The sequence below is a fragment of the Papio anubis genome, chromosome 1 (assembly GCF_008728515.1).
Source record: "Papio anubis isolate 15944 chromosome 1, Panubis1.0, whole genome shotgun sequence".
Classification (NCBI taxonomy): Eukaryota; Metazoa; Chordata; class Mammalia; order Primates; family Cercopithecidae; genus Papio; species Papio anubis.
The window spans coordinates 120465241-120490731 of NC_044976.1; the positions used below are offsets into that span (position 1 = coordinate 120465241).

The 25491-nt window shown below is 42.2% G+C and overlaps 1 protein-coding gene across 3 annotated transcripts in view; it reads right to left on the bottom strand.

Moving 5' to 3' along the window:
- The window catches only part of OTUD7B (OTU deubiquitinase 7B), a 72908-nt gene extending 59578 nt beyond the window's left edge, over window positions 1-13330 (bottom strand). Inside the window, exon 1 of one of the 3 annotated variants that reach the window (XM_003892559.4) lies at window positions 13105-13330. The gene's annotated coding sequence lies outside the window, so the exon portion shown is untranslated. The other 2 variants (XM_009180251.3, XM_017946730.3) reach the window with 2 other exon arrangements.
- Window positions 13331-25491: the final 12161 nt, after the last annotated feature.

A 25491-nucleotide genomic window follows, 5' to 3' on the forward strand; every position in this document is an offset into this window, starting at 1 on the left:
CATTTTTTTCTTTATATGCATTTATCTACATGTAACCATGTCCTATGTAACCCAGAATATAAATTCCCAAGGGGCCAGTTCTCCTCCTGCTTATTTATTTACTGGGTGACACTTCCTTGGCATCTCCTTAGTGCATCGTGCCCAGATTCCAGTGCACAGCAAGTGTTCGGTGGAAAGGAATTTGTAGTTTCAATCAGGCAGCAAACATCAAGGGAAATTCGCACAGATGATTTAAATCTCAGTTTTCATAATGAACTAGTATATTATACAAAATTACAAAGACGTGAGAAAGAAGGAACTTAAAGTTGTTAAAATGACCAGACACCTGGTGCCAAATAGCCAGGAATTTATTTCAGGCAAGCAAAGAAGCTAGGACACAGAAACTCTTAAGTCTAACTCTCAAATTATATTTTCAGAGTTCTAAGAAGGGGTATGGAAAGTCTCTATCCATGGTCAGTAAACAACAGGGACCAAGTATTGTTCATGTCAGAGAATCCTGTCCCTTAGAACTGATAGACATTTTCAGGAAATGGATGGTTTCATACCTAGCCAGGTGAGCTACCAGTTCAAGGGAGGCAAAACCAGATGCTCACAATGGAACACATAAGAGAAGGTAAGTTTCTAAAATATATTTTTGTTGGAGCTAGGCATGGTGGCACACACCTACAGTCCCAGCTACTCAGGAGGCTGAGGTGGGAGGATGGCTTGAGCCCAGGAGGTCAAAACCAGCCTGGGCAACACAGTGAGACCCTGTCTCTAATAAATAAATAAACTACATTTTTGTTAGTTAGTGTCATTGTATTTTCCCATTGTCATGCCTTAATTCTTCACATGCGACTACCTTTATATAAATATCAATATTTATTAACACTAAAGCCTCAGAGGAATTCGCTCCTTTTCTTTTGATGTTAGCTATTAATGATTCAAAAGTCACTAGCAGACCAACTCATTTAAAATGACCCTGACTTTTCAAAGAACTATTTTAGAACACAGCACTGGTACTTTCAAAGCTGCATTCTATCTATAATATTCTCTAAGTAGGTATCTGTAGAGTGTAGCCTGGATGCAACTTTGATATAGTTAAGATAAAAGGCTTATAAAGAATTCTAAGCCAGATTTTGAAGAATGAGAGGAAACAGAAGCCCTTTAAATGTTTATACCTATCCCCTTCTTTCTGCTCCTGTTCCTCAATCCTATTTTATAACATCTGCTGACTCCTACCTACTCTGCTTCTTTGCTCTTTCCCCTGTCTTATGCATTCTCCTCCCGCGCCCACCCCCAACCCTAAGAACAGCTCTGGGAGCCACAAGGTCAACAATCTGGTGCTAGGAACTAGGGCTCTTGCCCTCTTTCCTTTTACCCCAAATGACATCAAAGAGACATGGGCAATCATCTTTTTCTGTGGTTTTCGCCCCCAACCAGATCTCCTTACCAAGACTAGAGAGGAGACATGGGGGTAGCAGGTAAGGGGGGGAATAAGTCATTTACTCATAGGAACTATAACCTCATTAAAGACAACTCAATAACATGGAGATATTTACAGCAAAAATGTTAATCTCAGGCTTATTTCCTAGAGCCTGTTGTGGCCTACAACTCTCATACGTTCCCCCTCCACCTTCTCAAATATACTAAATGTGTGCTCAGAAATAAAAAGCATTTATTAAAGATCTGAGCTAAAGATAACTGCAAAAGAAAATCCCCTGCAAATTAAAGTTCAGAAATGCATTTTAGACGTATAAATGGGCCGAGCACAGTGGCTCACACCTGTAATCCCAACACTTTGGGAGGCAGCAGGAAGACCGCTTGAACCCAGGAATTCGAGATCAGCCTGGGCAACACAGCAAAACCCCTCTCTACAAAAAATGTAAACAATTAGCTAGGTATGGTGTCACACACCTGTGGATCCCAGCTTCTTGGGAGGCTGAGGTGAGAGAATCACCTGAGCCAAGGAGCTCAAGGCTGCAGTGAGCTGCAATCGTGCCACTCTATTCCAAACTGGGTGACATAGCAAGACCTTAGCTAAAAAAAAAAAAAAAAAAAAAATTGGATTTGGGATTATCTACTTCAAAAAGGTCCATTATATTGCCTTTCTGAATGCCAAAAGGAAATCACAACGTGTTGGTTTAACCAATCAAAATTGTCAAGAGTTGATTGCTTTTAACCTACAAAATGGCAATTTCATATAGTTTAACTTAATATTAATTTCCTACTTGGGGGTGGGAGGAGCTTCCATAAGGCCAAAACAATGTTATATTGGGACTATATGTTACAGAATTAAAAGCTTCAAAATATGCTGATACACAACCTGGCCTCATCATTAAAAAAAGGAGTGCGGTGAAAAGTACATGTACATAGATATGTGTGAATGGGTGTATCCAATAATTGGATACACATGTTGGTCCTCAGCAGTCTTTATTAAGTGAATAGACAGGCTGCCTTTTCTTAAGGCCCATCTCCATCTCCTGTGAAGGTGTCAAGACCTTGATGACAAAAGCAGAATCTGATAGCTAGTGAAATGAGTCTGGCCACATGAATACACTGCCTCAAAAGCCAACAGGATTAATTCCCAGGAGTTTCCCAATTGGGATGCTATCACCTATTAATTTCCATTTCATTTTCCAAGAAATGTTTTTTCTCACCCCTGCAGGAAGTTAGTCTTGACTACTTTTACCATTTATGGGCATTTTTATGTAATTTTCAGTGCCAAGTGTTTGTTTATAAGCTTTATTTTTCATGGGGTCCACCCCAATAGTCAAATTAATAGTTCACCAACATAACAGATGGCCTTTTGTTGTTGTTCATAATCTATTTAGTCACGAACAGTGTCTAAATGCCTACTATGTGTAAGTTTCTACAGCATGCCTCATAAGGGATACAAAGAAAAAGAGACTACTTATCTGCTCTCAAAGAGCTTACAGTATAGTAGAAGAGGCATGCCAAGGGCACAAATAAACCAAAATACAAAAATACACAGCTACTACATGACAAGTACCAACAAAATGATAGGAAGATTCAGTTGTAGGAAAGATTATATCCTGCTGGAGAAAAAAGAAAATCAGGAACATTTTTGTGGAAGAGATAGTTTACACTGGGACTTTATGAATGGGTAAGTTTTTTTTAATTAAAAAAAAAAAAAAAAAAAAAAAAAAAAACAGGGCAAGTGGGAACTGGGCACAGTGGCTCACACCTGTAATCCTAACACTTTGGGAGACCGAGGCGGCCAGATCACTTGAGGTCAGGAGTTTGAGACCAGCCTGGCCAACATTAGGAAACCCTGTCTCTACGAAAAAATACAAAAATTAGCCAGGTGTGGTAGCGCGCATCTGTAGTCTCAGCTTCTTGGGAGGCTGAGGCAGGACAATCACTTGAACCTGGGAGGTGGATGTTGCAGTGGGCAAAGATGGCGCTACCACACTCCAGCCTGGGTGACGGAGCAAGACCCTGTCTTAAAAAAAAGAAAACAAAAAACAAACAAACAAAAAAACAGGACAAGTGGGGAGGGCAATGGAGAAAACAGGTTTAAAACTTAGGTGACTGAATGAACTAGATCTACCTGTAGACATACCTGAAAAGCAATCTTGAGAAAAAAAGTTGCAAAAGGATACATACATGATTCTATGTATGTAAGATTTCAAAACAAAACTATATGTTGCCTATGAATACATATGTGGGGTCGGGCGTGGTGGCTCATGCCTGCAATCCCAGCACTTTGGGAGGCCAAGGTGGGCAGATGACTTGAAGTCAGGAGTTCAAGACCAGCCTGGTCAATAGGGTGACACTCCGTCTCTACTAAAAATACAAAAATTACCTGGGCATTGTGGCATGCACCTGTAATCCCAGCTGCTTGGGAGGCTGAGGCAAGAGAATCACTTGAACCCGGGAGGCAGAGGTTGCAGTGAGCAGAGATTGCGCCACTGTACTCCAGCCTGGGTGACAGAGCAAGATTCCACCTCAAAAATAAATAAATAAATAAAGATGTGGGGGGGGGGAGTATAAAACATGAAGGAATGAACACATCAATTCAGGCCAGTAGTCATTTCCTGAGAAAGAGGAAGGAAGAAAGGATGCAGGGTGGAACTTCAGCTATATCTATAACATTTAATATTTTAAAGAGAGTAAGACATCTAAAACAACTATGACAAAATGTTAATGTCCATCAAATTTGGGTTGCAGACTCAAAATTGTTTGAGTTTTTCCCCTGAACTTTTCTAAATGTTTGAAATATCTCATTATGCAAAATTGTAAAATTAATAAAGGGCCAGGTGATTGGAAGAATAGAGGAGTCAACACAAAAACACTAAGGAGCAGAATGGCTTCCCGAAACTATAAGGAGATATCTGACTTGTTCAGTTTTAGAGTGAAGAGGAGCCTTCACATCCCTCAAACAGCATGCACAAGCGGAGCTTAGAACAGGGTAGAGTGGGGACTGACAACAATGGATAAGAAGGTTTACTGCCATCTCAAATCAGATAGCGGAGGGGAGTGAAAAACCACCTTCCCACATAATTTAAATGCCAGTGTAACCAAGTTATCTCCCCTAAAACAGTCAAGGAAACTTCCAGTTACACAGGAATTCAGATAAGTACTCACTGTGAGTAGCTATTCTGTGCCTCCTCTCTATCCACCCCTTCCCTCTCCCAAATACAAACAAAAACAAAATGTACCCTTGCCCACTTGAGAAAGAATTAAGACTTGGCAGCTCTGCTAAAGTGGACAGCTTCCAAACCAAGGCCCTTCCCTGGGGAAGATGCTGACAGAGCCCAGAGAAAATAATTTAAAAATTACAACTCAGACAAGTTTTGAGGAAGGCCTATCAATGGAAGGTATCCATCCTTCCACACGTCCTTAAGTGCCAACTTCTCCCAGGAGTACCTAAGGACTTAGATGATGCCCTCTACCCTGTTCTGTTCTCCTCCAGCAAAAGTGACTAAAACACAAAATCCAAACTCTTGCTTAGCACTTTAAAACCACACTTGAAAACCAAACAATTTCCCTCCATAAAAATCCAATGAAAATAAAAATACAGGGAAGATGCAGAATCTGGGTATTTAATATTTTAAAGAAAGAAATATAAAACAAATAAGACAAAATGTTAATGTCCATCAAATTTGGGTTGTAGGCTCAAAATTGTGTCTGTTTGGGTTTCTTCTCTGAACTTTTCTCAACTTTGTTTAGATAAATATTCTTTTTTTTAAGATAAATATACTTTTAATCAGTGCCCATTTATCATAGCTTATTTAACAAGTTTCAGTGGCACAAATTAAAACTAAGTTTAAAAGAAAACAACTTAAAGGGAGCTTAGTGGCAGAGATAAAGACACTCAACAGAACAAATACCTTGACATTCTCCTACATCTGAATCACTACAGCAAAAAAATCCTAACACCTATTCAGCCCAGTCCAGGGCACTGAACTGCCCCTCTTCCCAATGGTACTCTCAGGGCACATCTTTCTCAGTCAGACCTAAGAAAATACCTCTATTCAGTCTGGACTGGTTAAAAAAAGACAGTAGAATGGAATGACATTGAGTCCTTCTATCTTCTAGTACAATGCAATGTGGCAGAATGACACAAACACTGAAATGGGACTTGGGAGAGAACAGAGAGGTGAACTCACCTTTATTAATCACCTAGTACATATTGAAGACTGAATTCTAGACCAAGCTATCACAGACCCACTTCTGTGATCCTGCGTAAACCTCAAGTATTCTATTTGAAAGTGAATGAGGAAAACTAAGAAAGCATAGCAGTCCCTCCAGTTGTCTGATTCCAGGATTCTGTAAATATGATCACTCTCAATAAATGTGTTCAGCATAATGAAGTTACTGAAAGGACTTTTGCTTTCTCCATCTCCAATCCACCCTACACACCACTGACATGATCTTTCTAGGATGTGAAACTTATTAAATGGTTCATCATATACTGCAGTGTAAGATAAAGCTCTGTATGATCCAGCACTGCCTACCTCTTCAGCCTGCCCTCCATCCCATCCTCGTCATAATGATTAAGTAAAAGTTACCTGAAAAAGTCTGGCTTTCATTCCTTTAAGCTTTTGTTCATGGTATTTTCTGAGACTGGAATGTAATTCTTGTCATCTGTAGAGTATATCCTTAATTAATCTTTCAAGGCTCAACTCAAATGCTAACTCCTCGGTGAGGCTCTTTCCAACCTCTGTGTGCCCAAGAGAGAACTGACCCTTGGGCTCCCACTCTCCCTACTACATACTTCTATCACAGCATCTATCACACTTCATTCCATCTATATATTTACATATCTGTCTCCTCCCACTAGACCCATACGCTCCTCGTGGGTTCCTTGTCTGCCTTACCTCCATCTCAGTGCCTAGGACAGTGTTTACAAGATAGGAGACGTGTTTAGGTTTAGACGTGTTTAAGTTTATCAGTACCATTTTCTTTGCCCTTCTGCTCTTTCCCTAAACTCTAGTCCTCAGAGAGCTTATTAATTATCTTGGCTACAGCTAACACATCTAGGCCATGAATTGCAAAACTGCATTCCCAAACCTACCCCCATCTCTACCCCAGCTCACACCCAGGATGGCCTTCATTTGGACATTTCATTGCCACTTTAAATCCAACACATCCCAAATTATACTCATCATATTTCCCTAAAATGAGGAAAGCTTCCTAACTTTTTTATTTCAGTCAATGTCTCAGACACCCAGCCATAATGTGTCACAGTCGTAGTTGACTCATTACCCTTCTTCATCTCCCACATCCAGTCCTCATTAATTTCCATTTTTCCTTCACAGTCTCTTTTTCACTCTTTCCTCTCCTTAGCCTAACCTCCACAACTCTAACTCGGGCCTCATCATTTCACACACCCCCAGTGTCAATCTCCATTCCCTCCAAGCCAGCCTGTGTATTAGTATCATCATACCGCTATTCTATTCAAAAATCTTCTATCATTTAAAATATAAAGTTGACTGGGCATGGTGGCTCATGCCTGTCATCCCAGCACTTTGGGAGGCTGAGGTGGGTGGATCACTTGAGGTCAGGAGTTTGAGACCAGCCTGGCCAACATGGTGAAATCCTGTCTCTACTAAAAATACAAAAATTAGCTGGGCACAGTGGTGCACGCCTGTAATTCCAGCTACTCGGGAAGCTGAGGCACAAGAATCGCTTGAACCCAGGAGGCGGAGACTGCAGTGAGCCAAGACTGAGTCACTGCACTCCAGTCTGAGCTGGACGACAGAGCAAGACCCTGTCTCAAAAAAATAATAATTTTATATATATATATATATGCCTGGCTTTTTAACACCCTCTATAAACATAGCTCCAAACCAACCTACCCACCTTCATTTCACTACTGCTCACTGCCACTCAAGTTAGTCTCCTCACTGCCCCAAGAACATCTCAGGTATAGTCCTGTTTCCAGGCTTTTGCTTGATCCCTTTCAGCTCCAATATGAAATGTTTTGTTATCCTCTTCATCTTCATCCCTTGTACCTAATACACTTTTATTTATCTTTTGTTTATTTATTTTTGAGACAGAGTCTTGCTCTGTCACCCAGGCTGGAGTGCAGTGGTGCCATCTCAGCTCACTGCAACCTCCACTTCCTGGATTCAAGTGATTCTCCTGCCTCAGCCTCCTGAGTAGCTAGGATTACAGGCATGAGCCACCATGTCTGGCCTATTTATTAAGATCTGAAATGAGTTATAATTCATTTGTGACATAACTACCTGAGTATTCTTCTCCCCAAATACCTATGGTATTAGGTCTGTACTATGCAACTAACAATATAGTTTTACATTTTAAAATTTTGTCTGGCATATTAAGAGGCTCAGCAAGTATTCATTCCTTCTTATTCTCCTTACTCCCAGCTGGACTGTAAACTCTTCAAGGACACAAAGTTGTCATTTTTCCTAATCCTCCGTAGCACCTAGCGAAGAATTAAACTCGTAGCGGGTCACTACAAATAACAGTTTAGTAGTTTTCTTATCTAAAGCTGTCTCTTAGAGGAAATAAAGGGATAAAGTATAATCCTAAAAAAAAAAGTCGAAAATAATCCCTATCTAGTTGTATAAAATAAGATTCCTGACTTTTCCACCTGATTTCTAGCTCAGAAATACTACAATCTCCTGATTCAAGAAGTAAATAATAATCCTGTGCTAGTGACATCACAGTTTGCTAATGATTATAAAGAGGTGGAAGAGGGTGGCAGGGATAGAGGAAAGCAAGTCAACTGGAGGAAAAAAAAAAAGGATGAAAGAATGGCATGTGATTTTGTTTACTTCTTAAATGTGGACACTTCAGCCCATTCTTTTTTTTTTTTTTTTAACTGGACATATTTTTCAAACAACTTTCCTACAGGAGGAAAAGTCTGACAGATTTTCAACTGATATCTGGAAGAGCCTCTACAAAGCACAAGTCCTTTGAGAAAGCCGGTTTAATCTTCAACAACACAACATAATGCAGTGGCATTCGTCCAGATACTGTGAGTGAAGGCTCGTTCTGGCTGGAACACAAGCATCACCTGCCAGTCATTCTCAGACATAAGACAGACAGCCTAGGAGGCCATATTGAATCCATACAGATTTTGAAAAGAAATTGGTCTATCAACATATTCAGTGTAGTCTAGTCTTAATTATCCACAAATGGATTATTCATTTTATGGAGTTCTAAGGCCAAACCTTTAATACAAGATTGACTGTTCATCATCATCAGTGTACTCTCCTGGCCATCAGGTAATACAAGCTTAGAAATGCAAATTTATTTCAATATCAGTATGATCCCCAAAAAATGAAAATAAATCTGGTTTAAAAAATAATGTATTGGCCGGGCGCGGTGGCTCACGCCTGTAATCCCAGCACTTTGGGAGGCCGAAGCAGGTGGATCACGAGGTCAGGAGATCGAGACCATCCTGGCTAACATGGTGAAACCCCGTCTCTACTAAAAATGCAAAAAAATTAGCCTGGCGTGGCGGCAGGCGCCTGTAGTCCCACCTACTTGGGAGGCTGAGGCAGGAGAATGGCGTGAACCCGGGAGGTGGAGCTTGCAGTGAGCTGAGATTGCGCCACTGCACTCCAGCCTGGGCAACTGAGCGAGACTCTGACTCAAAAAAAAAAATGTATTTTCAAGGGCACAAAGTTGTCATTTTTCCTAGTCCTCCATAGCACCTAGCAAAGAATTAAACTCATAGTGGGTCACTACAAATAACAGTTTAGTAATTCTTCTTATCTAAAACTATTTCTTAGAGGAAATAAAGGGATAAGATATAATCCTAAAAAAACACAGTTGAAAATAACCAAGAAATGTCTTTATTAAGTTCTGCGTTACCTACAACAGTGCTCCCTACATTAGCAGAGATAACTGAGAGTTAAATGCACTTGAAACATAATGCTGTCCTTACTATAAGCTCTTGAGGAGAATCCGGCCATAGTCTTGAGACTTCCCCCACAGGATGGTGCACTATGAGACAGGCACAAGCAGGCTCAGCATAGTAAGGTGTGTAAACACAACAACTTCTACAAGGAATCTTAGGCCTCCTGGCTGTATCCTTTCAGGCCAGGATGGTAAAGAAAATAAGAGTCACAATGTATGGATGCCTGCCTGACTCCTTGTCCCTGAGTCCCTGAACCAAAGAGCTCAATATTTCTCATTAAATCCGTCCTTTGTTCAAGGACCCACAATGATTCTATTGACCCTTCTATCAACACCCAACAGAGTCTGGCTTCTGAGTCCCCTCCACCCTCTTGCCTGCTCTACCCATGACTTGCCCAACCCACATTCTCTACAGTCACTCTCATATATTCCCCCCACTCACAACTTAGTCATTCATACCATCATTGCACACTGTACATTCTATACTTTCTGTTTGGAAGATCCTTTCTTTTCTTTTATTCCCAACCCAATAACTATTTCATTTACTTGAATGCTCACATTTTACAGATAAGGAAGAGAAGTTAACTTGTCCAAGGTCACATGGTAAAAACTAGACCCAAGGTCTGAACGAAGACCCATGTAACTCAATAGCCCATACCTCTTTATGACTCATCCATAGCCTCCCAAGTCCATTTCAAAATTTATTGACTCAGAAATCTCCCCTAATTTATTTCACTGATTCTTTCTTTGTTACTTCAAGTCTTCTCAGCCCTTACATACTTATCAGCACGTTAAATTTGCTTTTGTATGTTGTTTCCTAAATGTTAAAGCTTATAATAGTCTGCCTTCCCATTTATATACCACCTTTCCCATCCACCCTCAACCCCAAGAGCAAGGACACATGTCTTTACATCTTTTATACCTCCTTAAAGCCTGTCACTGGAGCATGGAGACTGCTTTATCCACAGCAGTGTTCAATCGTTACTCAGCAAGGATGGCTTATTTAAAAACAAACAAACAACTCCCTTCTATTATATTAAGAAGTCAACTGAATTCAGGCATTCATGAGAAAAACTGCCCTGTATCTGTCTTCCAGTTACACAAATTTTTAATTACCTGAATTTATCAGAGGCTACAAAAAAGATTCCACAGTCTGCTATTCCACAGCTCCTAAGTTTCCATAGGAAAGACACTGCTGAGGTCACATTTCAAAGCGCTGTTTAAGGATTTTCCCTTTGGTGGGATGAGCGTTTAGGGTAAGGAGAGGGCTACTCATACACACATACACACACACACACACACATGCACTATAATGGCCAGTGTCTTTAGCACGCTTAAGATATTCAAGAGCTCCAAAACTTTGACAAGTGGCACTTAGTGCCCTCATAACAATCAGAATACTTATTTTGGTTACATACATTGAATCTCAAAATTGCAAATAAAGCCTTCTGAGAACTAGAAATAGTGGTGGACTACCAGGCAGCTCTCCACTCATTCCTAGGCTCCTTCAACCCCTTTGATCCCCATGCCCTGGAATAAAGTATGCAGTTCAACTTAGGGGAGTTGCCAGATGCAGCTATAAATAGAATTTACCCAGATACCATCACTAATATTGGCACCAATCAACTCACACAGATCAAAACAATTATTGATCATCAACAGATTCTGGGAAAGGTGTATGTGGTTTTTAAAAATTAGATTTTCATCTCAAATTAAATCTTTTTTTAAATAGGGGTCTCAAAAGAAAGATTAAACAAAGCTTTAGGAAATTTTCCAAGTTGCTGGCAACATAAGGCCACTAAAGGCCACCTAACGATTAGCATTCATTACCAGTTACCCTGCCTTATACAAGTCAGTAGATAGCAAGCTCTTGCTTTGGCAAAGTTTTACATTTTTTTTTCTGAGGGAGTCTTCGGTATTAAAGGCAAGGAATAAGTCAAATAAGGCAACGACAATAAAAAATTAGTTTGGAAACTATCTTCCTTCCATCTTTCCTTCTATCTTGAAAGTGTAATGTCCAAAGCAGATACCTGTTCAATTCTAAATTATGCATGTTAACGTATAATTATTGGCAGAAAGGTGCTGATAATCAAAAATGAGGGTAAAATCGAAAAAATCTATTTTGGTTTTGGAATATATGTTTTCAGCATATTTACCTTCTTAATTATGCCTATTGTGAGCTAATACTTGCATTCATTTGCAATCTCTAAGTACATAGTAACTGGCCACTTTGTCAAGGAGGTGCTCTGAGGCAAGCTGGGTCAATAGCGGAAATTAGAACGGTCCGGTATTCAGCCTGCAGAGGAGCAACATCAAGTTCATTTATTTTACAGTTTTGTTCAGCCTTCAAAATACCAGTAGACTAGCACAGCAGGTTGGTTACTAAACGTTAAAAGAACTGCTTGAAAAACAATGAAGACAAAGAGTATAATTAATTCATTGTTTGCGCATAATGTATTTGTAAGTTATACACGGCAAATACTTAACTACCTCCGATTCTCCCTAGCCACCTAGCTTCTGTCCCTGAAGTCTTCTCCCCATCAGGAATGCAATCTCATTTAGGAGGAAGAAAATTTTCCAAATGTTTTCAGAAGTTACATAGCACAGAAACTGTTTTTTAAATATTTAGGGGTTAGCAACTCTTTGGAGCCAGTCTTACCGCCACCTCTTTCTCTACTCTGTCCTTTTCCACCTTTGAAACAGATTCTGAAAGACAAAGGGATCCAGCCTCCTCAAAAATCTCCTAAATATACAGTACTAGAGGCCAAAGACTGAAAAATTAGCAGCCTGTGAATTTCTAAGTAAAGAGTTACGTAGTACGTATAAAAAGATAAGGAAAATAAAAGGCAACGTCCTGCTAATTCTTGGCTTTGCATTCATGAAAAGCTGCCTGAAAAGTTTGTGGGGAACTTCTTCCATAAAATTCCACCAGTCAGTTTCTACTTTCAAATTTTTACAGCTGTATTGTGCCCAGAGAAGCCACCTAGGTTAGACAGAAAGACTACCACGAGGAGGGAGAGAGAGACTCTGAGCGCTGGACCTTGTGAGCCGACAAGCTAAAAATACGCCGGCCCAGTAAACAAATCCCATTCCATCCCGACCGGAGCCACACCGTTAACCTAGTAATTATGAGAAGAGTGAGATCACGCAGCCCCCGGCTTACTTACTCATCATCAGCTTCTAAAGTTTCCATCGGCTCATAGCAACTTTTCTTTTTTCTAAAGTTCTTACTTAAGATTGCCCTAGAATCCGTCAACCTCCGTCTCTCTCTCACACATACACACACACCTTTTTCTCGCCTTTCCTCCATTACTGTATGCACCTTAGGGAGGCTATCAATAGGGAGAATTAGCTTGTTTGCTTTTCATTTTAGTTTCATATTGAGATTTTAAATGAACTTTATCCTACTGTGGGGGTAATAGACTGCATCTTAATCACCTTAAAACTCCACCATCCCTCCCGAAAGTCTAGCTGACAAGGGGGGACCGTCCAAACTGCCCAGCGCAGCTCAGGAAGGGAGGCCGGGAGCTGGAGAGCGCGGGGTGGGAACGCAGGACGCAGGTGAAAGGAAGGAGGAAAGGTTGGGACGAAGCAAGGAGCAGTCAGGGCGAGAAAGGAGTGCCGAGGGGAGATGGCTTCGGGTGAAACAGAATCAGAAAGGAGAAAGGGGACAGTGGCGATCTGAGGAGCAGAGTTTGCGAGTCTGAGAAGCCGGGAGGGGCGGGAGCAGACGGGGAACGGTGTCAGGGCTGGGGGCTCCGTTACCCTCGCGGCTCCCGGGGCAAGGCCCTAGGCCGGGGCGGAGCGCGGGGCCCGACCGCCTCTCCTCATTCCTCGGCAGTGACCCCGGGGTCCGGCCGGCCCCTCCCCCGACGGCGATGGAGGCGGAGGCGGTGGTGGAGACGGCGACCGCAGCTGTTGCTCCGCACAGGATCTGGAGCTGGAGCCAGAAGGCACTGATCGGGACTGGCCTCCCCCAGTGGCTTTTTGCCCGCTCCACACCCCGGTCGCCACTCCGACTCCGGCGGCTGGTTCAGGATCGGTGGCTTTCGGCTGTCCGGCCGGAAACAGGCGCCAGTTTCCGGCCGGAGCGGGTTGGTGGTGACACCCAGGCCGCCCCCAGGCCTCCTCCCGCTCCGCCCCGTCGCAGCCCCGCCTTTAGCGCCGCTCCCCAGGCTGCGGCCAGTTTGGCGCTTGCCCCGCGCGTGACCCCGTGTTTTCCTGACCCGCGTCCCTAAAGCTCCTGGTCTGGAGCATTCTTGAACCGGAGCTAGAGGAGTACAGAGTGGACTCTTAGGACTCGGGGATAGAATCAGTTGGCTACAGCTGTTAGGAAGGAGCTGAAAGCAGTGGAGTAGTTGTAGAAAGGTGAGAGGGATATAAATACTTCAGAATGAAAGGACTGAAATTCTGGTAAGTCTACACAATTATTCTGGATTGACCGGAGGAGAATTAGCTTCTTCCAGACCAGTCTCCACCCAAGTACGGATTTCTCTTGTTCCTTCACTCTTGAAGTGAACATACCCTTCTCTGTAAACACTTAGTATTTATTTACTTGCATAACAGTGATACCTTGTTGATACATCTGCTTTAGACTGCTAACAGTAAAAAAAAGTTAAATAGTGCGTCTGTTATGTCTTTTAAAACGTGGCATAATTCAAACATGTATTGTATCCCTGTGATGTGTATCACTGTGCTCAGTGATACAGGGGGATACAAAATTTAACAAGATATAATCCCAGACATCAAAGGTTTTACAATTTAGTAAAATACATAAAACTATATTATATGTAGCAGAACTTGTATATGTCCTACATGAGTGACAATGAGCTATGGCTATGAGAACATAATAAACCATCCCTGCCACATAGTAGAGCTTCCATATTTGTTGAATGAATGAATAAGTATTAGGCCTGTGTGGACTGTTTCAAGAAAGAAAGGCCATTTAATAAATACCTCTTTATGACAAACACAAAACGATGCCAGCCCCGGCTATACTCTAACCAAAGACATCTGAAATTTTAATTCAGATTCCTAACATTGTAGAACCTGGTCTGCATATTCAAAATAATGCTTATTGTCTAATTGTGCCCATTATGCCTATGTAAAAACAAATAGTCCAGTCAACGTTTTTTTCCCCTCACTTCTTCCTCAGTTTCTAAAGGGGAGGCATAGGGCATAGACATTTTAGAATTGTCTAGCTCAGAATAGGAAACTGACACCTGAAACAGGGAAATTTCCTAGACAGCTATATCTCTTAGGGATATACCTGCGTTTAGAATTGAAAATTTAGGGCTGGGCCCAAGGCCATCCATACATACTAAGGCCAAACCAGTCAGAGTGCCTTGCATGGGGGCATATCCAAGACTTACAATACACAGTGACAAGTAAAGCCACTTGGCCTGGGCTTCAAGCATATAGGGACCACAAATTTTAGCTACCGTTTAGTGGCAAATTTAAGGAGGAGAGCAGGATGAGATTTGGTCACCTAAATTGACTCTAACTGAACTCTAACTGAACTGAACTGGAGGGGTATGGGGTGGATGCTTGGGACCCTGGGGTAGAATCAGTTGGCTACAGCAGTTGAAAAGGAGCTGAAAGGGGTGTTGTTCTGGAAAGGTGAGAGGGATGAAAATACTTTAGAACGAAATGACTGAAATTCTAGTAACTCTACACAAGCATTCTGGAATGATTGTGACAACAATCACTGACCACACCTACCCTTTGCTAGTTAAATCTGACGTGGGAGCACAGATCTGTAGAAGAGGAGCCTCAGAATCTGAAAGTTGCCTTGTTTCACCACAGTTGTCCAGAACCAGGTCATACCCATATAAATATGTCTTTCTAGTCTTAATGCCACTGCCACAGACTTAATAGAACGAGACGTGGAGCTCAAAGGCACTCTACCCTCAATATAAGATAGACTTTTTCTTTTGGCAGTGACCGTAAAAAGTCTCCAGATTTGAAATCTGGGCCAAGTTGCTGGTCAAAGTCATTTAAGTGACCACACTTTATAGGCTTGCCTGGAAATTTAGGGGCCAGGAAGTGATGGGGTCGCAGTTGCTTTGTGCCTGTTTCTTGCTCTGACCATCCATCATTCACTGTTGTTTGTGCAGTTGCTCAATGGGCTGCTTGTCTTTGGTCAGCCCAAGCTGTGTGGATAGCAGTGTGGTCAGCTGGGCTGGGAGCCAGGCCACCTGGGTTCTGGTCCTAGCCCAACCAGCCCCTAATCCATTAAGTGACTCCCTTCCCATTCCTATGTGTCGGTTTCTCTGCCTAGAAACTAGAGGCTTCTTCTCTAGTGATATACAGCCATTTAGGCTGGTACTAGGTTGGATACTCAGAGACAGTTGTTTAACATAGACGTTGGCAGCAGCCAGAACACAGTTGACTATTTTTTGCTGCTAGGTAGAATAGTAAGCGGAAAAAAGGTAAAAGCACCAGAGAAAATCCTACCAGTGTACACAGGGCCACACACCCTCAACTGTTATTCTGTCCAAAGTTATTTTCCACCCTAGAGATCAGGGTTTTTTTTTGTTTTCTTTTTTAGTCATCTTAGCAATTCTAAGGGCTGCTTCAAGGAGCTCCCTGAGCTTTTATATCACTTTAAGCAAGAGCAGAAAAACCAGAGCTTTGCATTTCGCCAGAGAAACTAAAAAGAGAGACTATTTCAATACTGGGGCTAATGGCTAGAGTTGGGGAAAATGTTCAGAGAAAGCTTGTAGCTGGGCAGGGAAAAAAATTATTTACATTTATATGCTTTTGTGGTGGAAAAGAAAACTAGACTAAAATAACTTCCTTTCCACCGCCACCAATATAATTTAGACCATTGGTTCTGGGGAGTTTTTAAAAACTACATATTATACATGCCTAGGAACCTCAGACTGACTCAGAATTCTTTCTTGGAACTGAAGACCATGAATCTATAATTTTTTTTAAAAAATATCTAGGGCTCAACCAGGCATGGTGGATCCTGCCTGAAATCCCAGCACTTTGGGAGGCCAAGGCAGGAGAATGGCTTGAGCCCAGGAGTTTGAGACCAGCCTGGGCAATATAGGGAGATCCCATTTCTATAAAAATAAAAAAATTAGTCAGGTATGGTGGTGCATGCCTGTGGTCCCAGCTACTAGGGAGGCTAAAGTGGGAGGATCACTTGAGTCTGGGAGACTGAGGCTCAGGGAACCATGATTGCACCACTGCACCACTCCAGCCTGGGTGACAGAGCGAGATGTGTCTCAAAAAAAAAAAAAAAAAAAAAAGCCCGGTGAGGGAGAAGTTTCATAAGGTTAAACACATTCCTACCCTATAACCTAGTAATTCCACTCCCTAGGAATTTACCCAATAGAAATGAAATATATGTATACACAAAAAACTTATATGTGAATGTTCATTACAGGTTTATTCATAATAGCTCCAAACTAGAAACACTTCAAATGTTCACCAACAGAAAATTTGTTGCTTATATTGTTCTTACAATGGAGTACAATTTTAAAACATGTATGATCGTTAAACACAACAATATGAATGAATCTTGGACTCATTTGTGGTGCAAAAAAAAGTGACTTACGTGAAATTCAAGAACAGGCAAACATAATACTGAAGATAAAAATCAGAACTGTGGTTACCTATTAGGGGGAGGTGAAGATCAAATAGGAAGGGACATGAGGGAACTTTCTGAGGTGATGAGAATGTTCTGTGTCTTGATCAGGATGGCTGTTACACACAGACATCAAATTGTATACCTAAGATTACTATATGTGAATTTTACCTTAATTAAAAAAAAAAAAATCTAGGGTTTCTTGATAACATTTAACCAGGTTAAACATTTACATTTACTTGTGGATTATTTGATTGATATTTGCTTCACCCATTAGATTCTGAAGCTCCATTAGCTAAGTTTACCATTTTATATATAGTACCTAGCATAGTATCTGACCCACGACAGTCATTTATTAAATATCTATTAAGTGAATGAATGAATGAATGAATGAATGAATTGGCAGCCAATTGACAATTGAAAGCATTGTTTTGGCAGATTGTTATTTCATATTTAGCACCTTGTAATAGTATAGCTGAGCCTCCCTAATCCCAGGCCCTCTATCTGCTTGCACACCATTGCTAAGATTATGGTTCCTTAATTCTTTTTTTTCTTTCTCTCTCTTTTTTTTTTTTTGAGATGGAGTCTGGCTCTGTCACCCCGGCTGGAGTGCAGTGGTGCAATCTCGGCTCACTGCAACCTCTGCCTCCCGGGTTCAAGCAATTCTCGTGCCTCAGCCTCCGGAGTACCTGGGATTACAGGCATGTGCCACCACGCACAGGTAATTTTTGTATTTTTAGTAGAGATGTTGGCCAGGCTGGTCTTGAACTCCTGACCTCAAGTGATCCACCTGCCTCGGCATCCCAAAATGCTCAGATTACAAGCGTGAGCCACCATGCCCAGCCACTTCCTAAATTATATCATGGATATTTTCTCTCTTTTCAGAAACTCTAGCAACCATGTTGGTTGCTTAACCAATGTCCACCCTCCTTCTTCCTCCATGCCTACAGAACCTTGATTAGGTTCAGGTAACCAGCCTGCTGTACACAGCTTCAAGGGAGATTAGCCTCAGTGTAGGGGGTGGGGGCTGAGTGGGAGGAACACGGGTGAAACACTAATGGATCATGGGGCTCCATTCCCCTTGCCAGTGCTTGATCTAGGCATGTGATAGAGTTCTGACCAATGCGAGATGTGAGAAAATCTGCTGGAGGCTTTTGGGAAAGACTTCTTTGCTCTTACAAAGAGATGAAAAGAAAGAATAAATTATTTTCCTCTGCTGCTGAAAGTTGGATTTGGAAATGTTGTGCTGGTCAGAGGCCAGACTGACATGCTAAGGATGACAGAGCAAAAATATTAGAAGAATCTGGGTCTTCGGTACCCTGCTGAATTAACCAATCCCAGACTGGTCCAACTTGAAATTCTTGTTATATGAGATAAATGCATCTTTCTTAATTTTTGAGCCATTTCAAGTTTAGTTTTTCTATTACTTATAACCAAAATAATCTCAACTAATAAAATGTCATCAACAATACCTCAATGTCTGTGGATAAACTGAAAATTCCTTAATCTCCTTTGTAAGAGGGAGCCCAGCATGGTCTTAACTCCATTTCTACACTTCCATTTCTACATTTGTGTTCTACTTCCTTGACCACCAGTGATGTGCTAGTAAATATTAACAGCCAGTTCTCCAGGGTGAAAAAGCCCTGATTTGTAGCATTTACTAATTTTCTTTTTCTTTTTTTTTTTTGAGACAGAGTCTCGTCTTGTCGCCCTGGCTGGAGTGCAGTGGTGCAATCTTGGCTCACTGCAACCTCTGCTTTCTGGGTTCAAGCTTCTCCTGCCTCAGCCTCCTGAGCAGCTGGGATTACAGGCACCCACTACCATACCCAGCTAATTTTGTATTTTTAGTAGAGACGGGGTTTCACCATGTTGGCCAGGCTGGTCTTGAACTCGTGACCTCAGGTGATCTGCCCGCCTTGGCCTCCCAAAGTGCTGGGATTACAGGAGTGAGCCACCGCGCCCAGCCAGCAGTTACTAATTTTCATGGTGCACATATTTCTACCACTGATAATTTCATGCTACCAATATGATGTTGCTGAACAAGGAGCTAGGAAATGTGCAATCAGCTCTAGCAAGTCAGTAAGAGACAGCTTGAGCTAACTCCAGCAAACCGCCATGTTACCACCCAACTGTCTCTCCTGTCTCTAAGTTTTCTCTCTGGATAGAGTTCAAGACCCAATCTGTATCACCTCCTTTTAAATACTTCATGTTAAATCCTAAACTATAAATGTCTTTATCAATCAACCGGAATTTAGCAATTGCCTTGAATTGTTAATTTTCACAAGTATTTGCTCATAAGTGAACCACTTAATCAATTAATTAAAAACACTTCGCAATAATAAAAATGTCAAAAGAGAGGAGTTTAGTGACACCATCTTACCTTCCTGCACTCCCTAAAGTGTTCCTAGAATTAGGCATTAGGAGAACTCCTAAGAAGAAAATCTCTGCCTCCAGGCCCTAAAATCACTGGAGGTACTTTATTGTAAATAAGACTTATCAGCTCCCAATTATTGCAAGTAACAGTTCCCAGGAGAGCTGGGTTAAGAGATTTAAAAAGGGCCCTTGGCAAGATTGGGTGTGTTTCTAGTCTGGTCCTGACAAATCCCCTGAGGATGTAAGAATGGGCTTCTAAGGCCATTACAGGCCTAGCAACAAATAGGTAAAGAAAAGAAGCCAGTTCCTTAGGCTGTGAGGAGAGCAAGTGCTACCTTACCTAATTGGAATGCAGGTCAGGTGGGTCAGCTTCATCTCCACCTCACAGGTGACACACCCCAGGCTTGGAGGAAGCATGTACTTAAGACTACTAACACTTTAGCTCAGGCAATGAGGAGAGGCCTGGGAATGGAATGACGAAGTCACTCTGCCCCAGACTAGGTCAGCACTGGGAGGGAGGCCAAACTCAGGCTACTGGAAACTGACAGAGCATTCAGGGAATAGAAGATTGACACTACATCAGGCTTTGGTTATTGCTTTGGGGCATTTGCTTGATACTCTCATTAACTCCTCTTTTTTCTTTGTGACTAATGGCCCAGGTTGACCTCAACAGGTACCACATACTAAGAAAGTTTCCTAAATTATAAAGACATGTTTTTTTTCCCCGCATCAGGGAGCTTTGGGGTTGAGTGACTATATCTAATTGGCATCTACTAGAATCTCTCACTGATGTGCCCTCCGTTTCCATATGACAGTACTGATCAGCACTGTGGCTATTCCCATGTTGCTTATGGTCTATGGACAAGCCTGCAGATCATAGCAACAACACATAGAGATGTCAATGGAAGTCATTCTTTTCAGTTGGAAAAAAATTTAGAATTGAAAAGTGTCACCATTATGTAGGTAACCTTCCTAGTTTAAAAAAAGATAAAATTCTGAGGTCCAAAGAAATTAGTGAAACAAGACCAAAAACTACAAAGGGATCCATGGATACGAGTAAAGTACTCTAGAAGCACCCAAGGGGAAAACATAAGAACTAAGCCACATTTAAAAATAAAACACTGCCTATAGTAGGAAAGAGGAAGGGAAACTGAGGGACCAAATAATGAAAATGGGCAGAAAGAGGTCCCGAGTGCTAATCAAGGATGCTGGACCTGCAACACCTTTTAAGCAGACTAGCTGCCCCCAGGCAGTGCCCTTCCATTCCTTCCCCGGGCTGCAGATCACACACAAATGGCAGCTCCCCTCTTACTTGCCAGTATATGATGCTGCATCTAGTGTCATACTGATTGCCTCCTTATCTAGACTCTCTACATGAGCAAAACACACTCAGTAAAATGGGAATTAATGACAATTACATGAATTCTATTGATGTATGTAAACACCCACTATGTGTAAAGCATGCAAAGATGAAATCATTGTCCTTAAGAAGTTTCATGAACAAGACTAGCAGTTAGAAGTCCAAATCCTTCTTTGCTTGACACGTATCTTGCATCTTATTCTGGAAAAAAGACAAAAGGTGTAAAGGACAAGGCAGCCTGTAACTGCAAACATTCATCCCTGAAAGGAGCTGAAAGGGCTGAGTCTTACTGCCCCCACAGCATATTCTGTTCTTGGTTTCCTGCTTCCTACAAGACTTTCCTTTTGCTCTTTAGTTTCCTCCTCCCCTCTTTCTCTATATGAACGATATCTTCAGGCCTTTATGCAGCAAACAGCTTCTAACACTCAGCAAGAGAGTATTGTGGCTACTCCTAAAATTAAAGCACTGTCTAGTGAGTTGAGGTTTCTCTGACCTATTCCTATGGAATACCCCAATGCTAGACATACACACATCTACAATAATTAGGTTACACTGTGGACACAGTTGTTACTAGTGGCCCTGCTCAGAATCTAGGTTAGCATTTTTGTTTTAAGGTTTGAATCCATTGTCAATACCTCTACCTTGAATCATTGTATCTATTTCTTTCTCAATTCTCATTGCTGCAATCCCCTAACTCATTACCTCTGACCTAAACTATTGTAAAATAACTCCACAACTCTCTCTTGCCTTTCCTGTCTCTCTTCTCCTAACTACTCTTCACACCCTGCCTGAAACTAAGATCTGGTCACATCATTTCCCAGCTCAAAAGCCCCCAATTGTCTTTGGTTTGTTTGTTTGTTTGGAGACAGGGTCTCGCTCTGTTGCCCAGGCTGGAGGTCAATGGCACAATCTCGGCTCACTGCAACCTCCACCTCCCAGGTTCAAGCGATCCTCCTGCCTCAGCCTCTTGAGTAACTGGAATTACAGGCATGGGCACCATACCTGGCTAATTTTTGTATTTTTAGTAGAAATGGGGTTTCACCATTTTGGCCAGGTTGGCCTCGAACTCCTGACCTTGGTAATCCACCCACCTCAGGCTCCCAAAGTGTTGGGATTACAGGCATGAGCCACTGGCGTCCTGGCCCAATTGTCCTTAAAGGGAAATTTATCTACTCCCAATAATAAAAATAATAGTAAATATTATTATCTTTGTTATCATTATTCATGTGGATGGAACAATCTATCCCTAGGGGACTAAATGATTTCAGAGAGCTCATAGACTGCGCTGGGATCATTGTGTAACTGAGAAAGAAAAACTTGTTATCTAGAACCCGATCAGGTGCAGTGGCTCGTGCCTGTAATCCCAATACTTTGGGAAGTCAAGGCAGGAGGTTCACTCGAGCCTAGGAGTTCAAGACCAGCCTGGGCCATGTAGTGAGACACTGTCTCTACAAAATTTTTAAAATTAGCCAAGTATGTGCCTGTAGTCCTGGCTACTCAGGAGGCTGAGGCAAGAGGATCACTTGAGCCAGGAAGTTTGAGGCTGCAGTGAACTGAGATCGCATCACTACATTCCAACCTGGATGACGGAGTGAAATCCTGTCTCAAAGACAAAACAACAAAATCAACCCCAACTGTAGCTGCCTACTTTTAAGGTAAGTGATGTAATTCATACAGCAAGGAAAGAATTCTTCACACTGCCTCCTAATAGAATTAGAAGAAGGGAATGGCAGGCCAGGCGCAGTGGATCACACCTGTAATCCCAGCACTTTGGGAGGCTGAGGCGGGTGGATCATTTGAGGTCAGGACTTCAAGACCAGCCTGAACAACATGGCAAAACCCTGTCTCTACTAAAAATACAAAGAATTAGCCAGACGTGGTGGCGTGTACCTGTAGTCCCAGCTACTCAGGAGGCTGAGGCAGGAGAATCGCTTGAACAAGGGAGGTGGAGGCTGCAGTGAGCCAAGATCGTGCCACTGCACTTCAGCCTGGGTGACAGAGCAAGACTCTGTCTCAAAAAAATAGTAATAATAATTAAATATCTAGGCAAATGCCGTATGGACCTCTATTTGTACCCTTGCCCCAGGCCCCACAAAGTTAGGGGTAGGCCTATTTTAAATTAAAATTGCTTGAGACTAGAGACTATTAACAGAGAACTACTTAAAGGAAAATATGTTTCTCTACTATTTCTGAAAACTTTGCTTACAAACTTAGATTTTTATTTAAAGTTACTGATTTATCTTGAAATTTTTCTCTGAAAGCCAAATAGGCGCCTATCATTAATTATCTGTGTCTAAAATCACATTTCCCCCCAAAATGTTTGGTGCACCTAAATAACGATTGACACTTGTTGATTGCTTAGTTTCCAAACAGGGTGTGGATCTTTGCCCCTAACTATCTGGCCCTGTTCTGGTCTCTGCTGGGGCAGCGCCTTCCACCTTTTCTCCTCTGGTTGGTTCAGTCTCCATCCCTCTACTTCTGTTGGCTAGACTTCTAATAAAACAAAAGCAATTCATTTTTTGAGTACATAGTTTTAAATTTTTTCTGTTATTTTGAGGGTTTTTTTTTAAAATAGCAAATACATAGGCCCTTTTATATTTCTTTCTCTCAAAACATGCACATATGACACACACCCCCCTAACACTTGTTTTTAAAATGAGTCAGATTTTTCCCCCTTCGTCATATACTTCTAGTGGGAAACATGTTCCATTTTGCTATATCAGACAGTATTTTGTTAAGGCTTTTGATGTCTGTTTTTTTCCAGTGGCGGTGAGGAAGAAGGCAGGCCAGGTCTGGGCAGGGTCCTAGAGGCTGGGAGAACTGGAGTCAGGTTTTCACACACAGCAGCTGGGAGGGAACAAAGCCAGAGGGTGAATGTAAAGCTATATTTGGGGAGGTGTGGCAAAGGTTAATATTAATCTAGAAAAACGAGATCTTGTCATCTTACCAAGTTCAAGGGTCAAATTCAGAGCCAATAATAGGAGATGAAGTCAGAGATCAGGAACTCAGTAAACCCAAGTCTAGTAGTTAAAGCAGGTATGAGGTGAAAGGAACCAGTGCTACAGAGTGAAACAGGTGGAGCCCCAGACCTCCCTGTTACTGGATGGGTGAACCTGAGCTAAGTCCAGGTTGGATTTAATGAGAGAAGACACAACAGCACCAGCCCAGTGGAATCCAAGTTCTAGTGCTCAGTGAATCCTTCTTGCATGATGAAATGAGTTTACTAATTAGTCAACAAGATTTATGAAGCATATATAAGATTCATTAAAATGTACATATCGCCAGCAAATTTAGCAGCTTTCCTAAAGAGAGGCAGAAGGGAGAAAAAAGATGTGAATGTTAACATTTAAAATTCACTAACATTACAGATCCAGTGGTTACTACAGACTTTCTCTTGCCACCGAAACAACATCTAATCCAGTCATTTAGAACACAGCTTCTTATTCCAAAATGAAGAATAATCTAAACTCTCTCTTTCTCTCTCTCCTTAATCATTATTTCTGCTTCCCAGCCTGAGCCTGGAACTTTTAATGTAAGTAATGGGTCAGGTCAAGACTAGTTTCACAGTCTTTAGCTGTGACAAATACTGTAAAATCTCACACGGGGCCAGGCGCGGTGGCTCACACCTGTAATCCCAGCACTTTGGGAGGCCGAGGCAGGTGGATCACCTGAGGTCGGGAGTTCAAGACCAGCCTGGCCAACATGGTGAAACTCCATCTCTACTAAAAATACAAAGATTAGCCAGGCATGGTGGCACATGCCTGTAATCCCAGCTACTCAGGAGCCTGAGGCAGGAGAATCACTTGAACCCAGGAAGCGGAGGTTGTGCTGAGCCAAGATCACGCCCTTGCCCTCCAGCCTGGGCGACAGAGCGAAACTCTATCTCAAAAAAAAAAAAATCTCATGCTCAAGGTCTGAGGCAGCTGATTTGGCTGAGAGAGCAACTCCAGCCCTTGGTAACTGGGTTTGTTGAAAAGAGCCGCAACCACACGTGATCGCATGTGCAGAGCACACACTTCATGGCTTCAGGCTGTGTTTCCCAGCCTAGCGGTAGTGCCTCAACTAGGAGCTTATTGGAAATGCAGACAGGAGACTAATGGGCATCAAGAGACACCACAGGCCATCTAATGACATCTTATCATTATGTCTCTAAAACAGTCTTCTGCAAGCTGCTACAACAGATGGAAGTCTACCTGGGCCGATCAGTTAAGAGTCACTCTCGGCCGGGCGCGGTGGCTCACGCCTGTAATCCCAGCACTTTGGGAGGCCGAGGCGGGTGGATCACAAGGTCAGGAGATCGAGACCATGGTGAAACCCCGTCTCTACTAAAAATAGAAAAAATTAGCCGGGCGCAGCGGCGGGCGCCTGTAGTCCCAGCTACTCGGGAGGCTGAGGCAGGAGAATGGCGTGAACCCGGGAGGCGGAGCTTGCAGTGAGCCGAGATTGCGCCACTGCACTCCAGCCTGGGCAACAGAGCAAGACTCCGTCTCAAAAAAAAAAAAAAAAGAGTCACTCTCCATTTACCCTCACTTTTATTTAACTCTTATCCCATCAGATTTATCTTATATCCAATGATACGTATTTTTAAGAACCCAAGAGAAAAAAGAAACATCTCAAAGTGCCTTATTTACTAAAGAGCCCAAGGAGTCTCTTTTTTTTTTTTTTTTGAAACGGAGTCTTGCTCTGTGCCCCAGGCTGGAGTACAGTGGTGCAATCTCGGCTCACTGCAAGCTCCGCCTCCCGGCTTCACACCATTCTCCTGCCTCAGCCTCCCGAGAAGCTGGGACTACAGGCACCCGCCACCACACCCAGCTAATTTTTT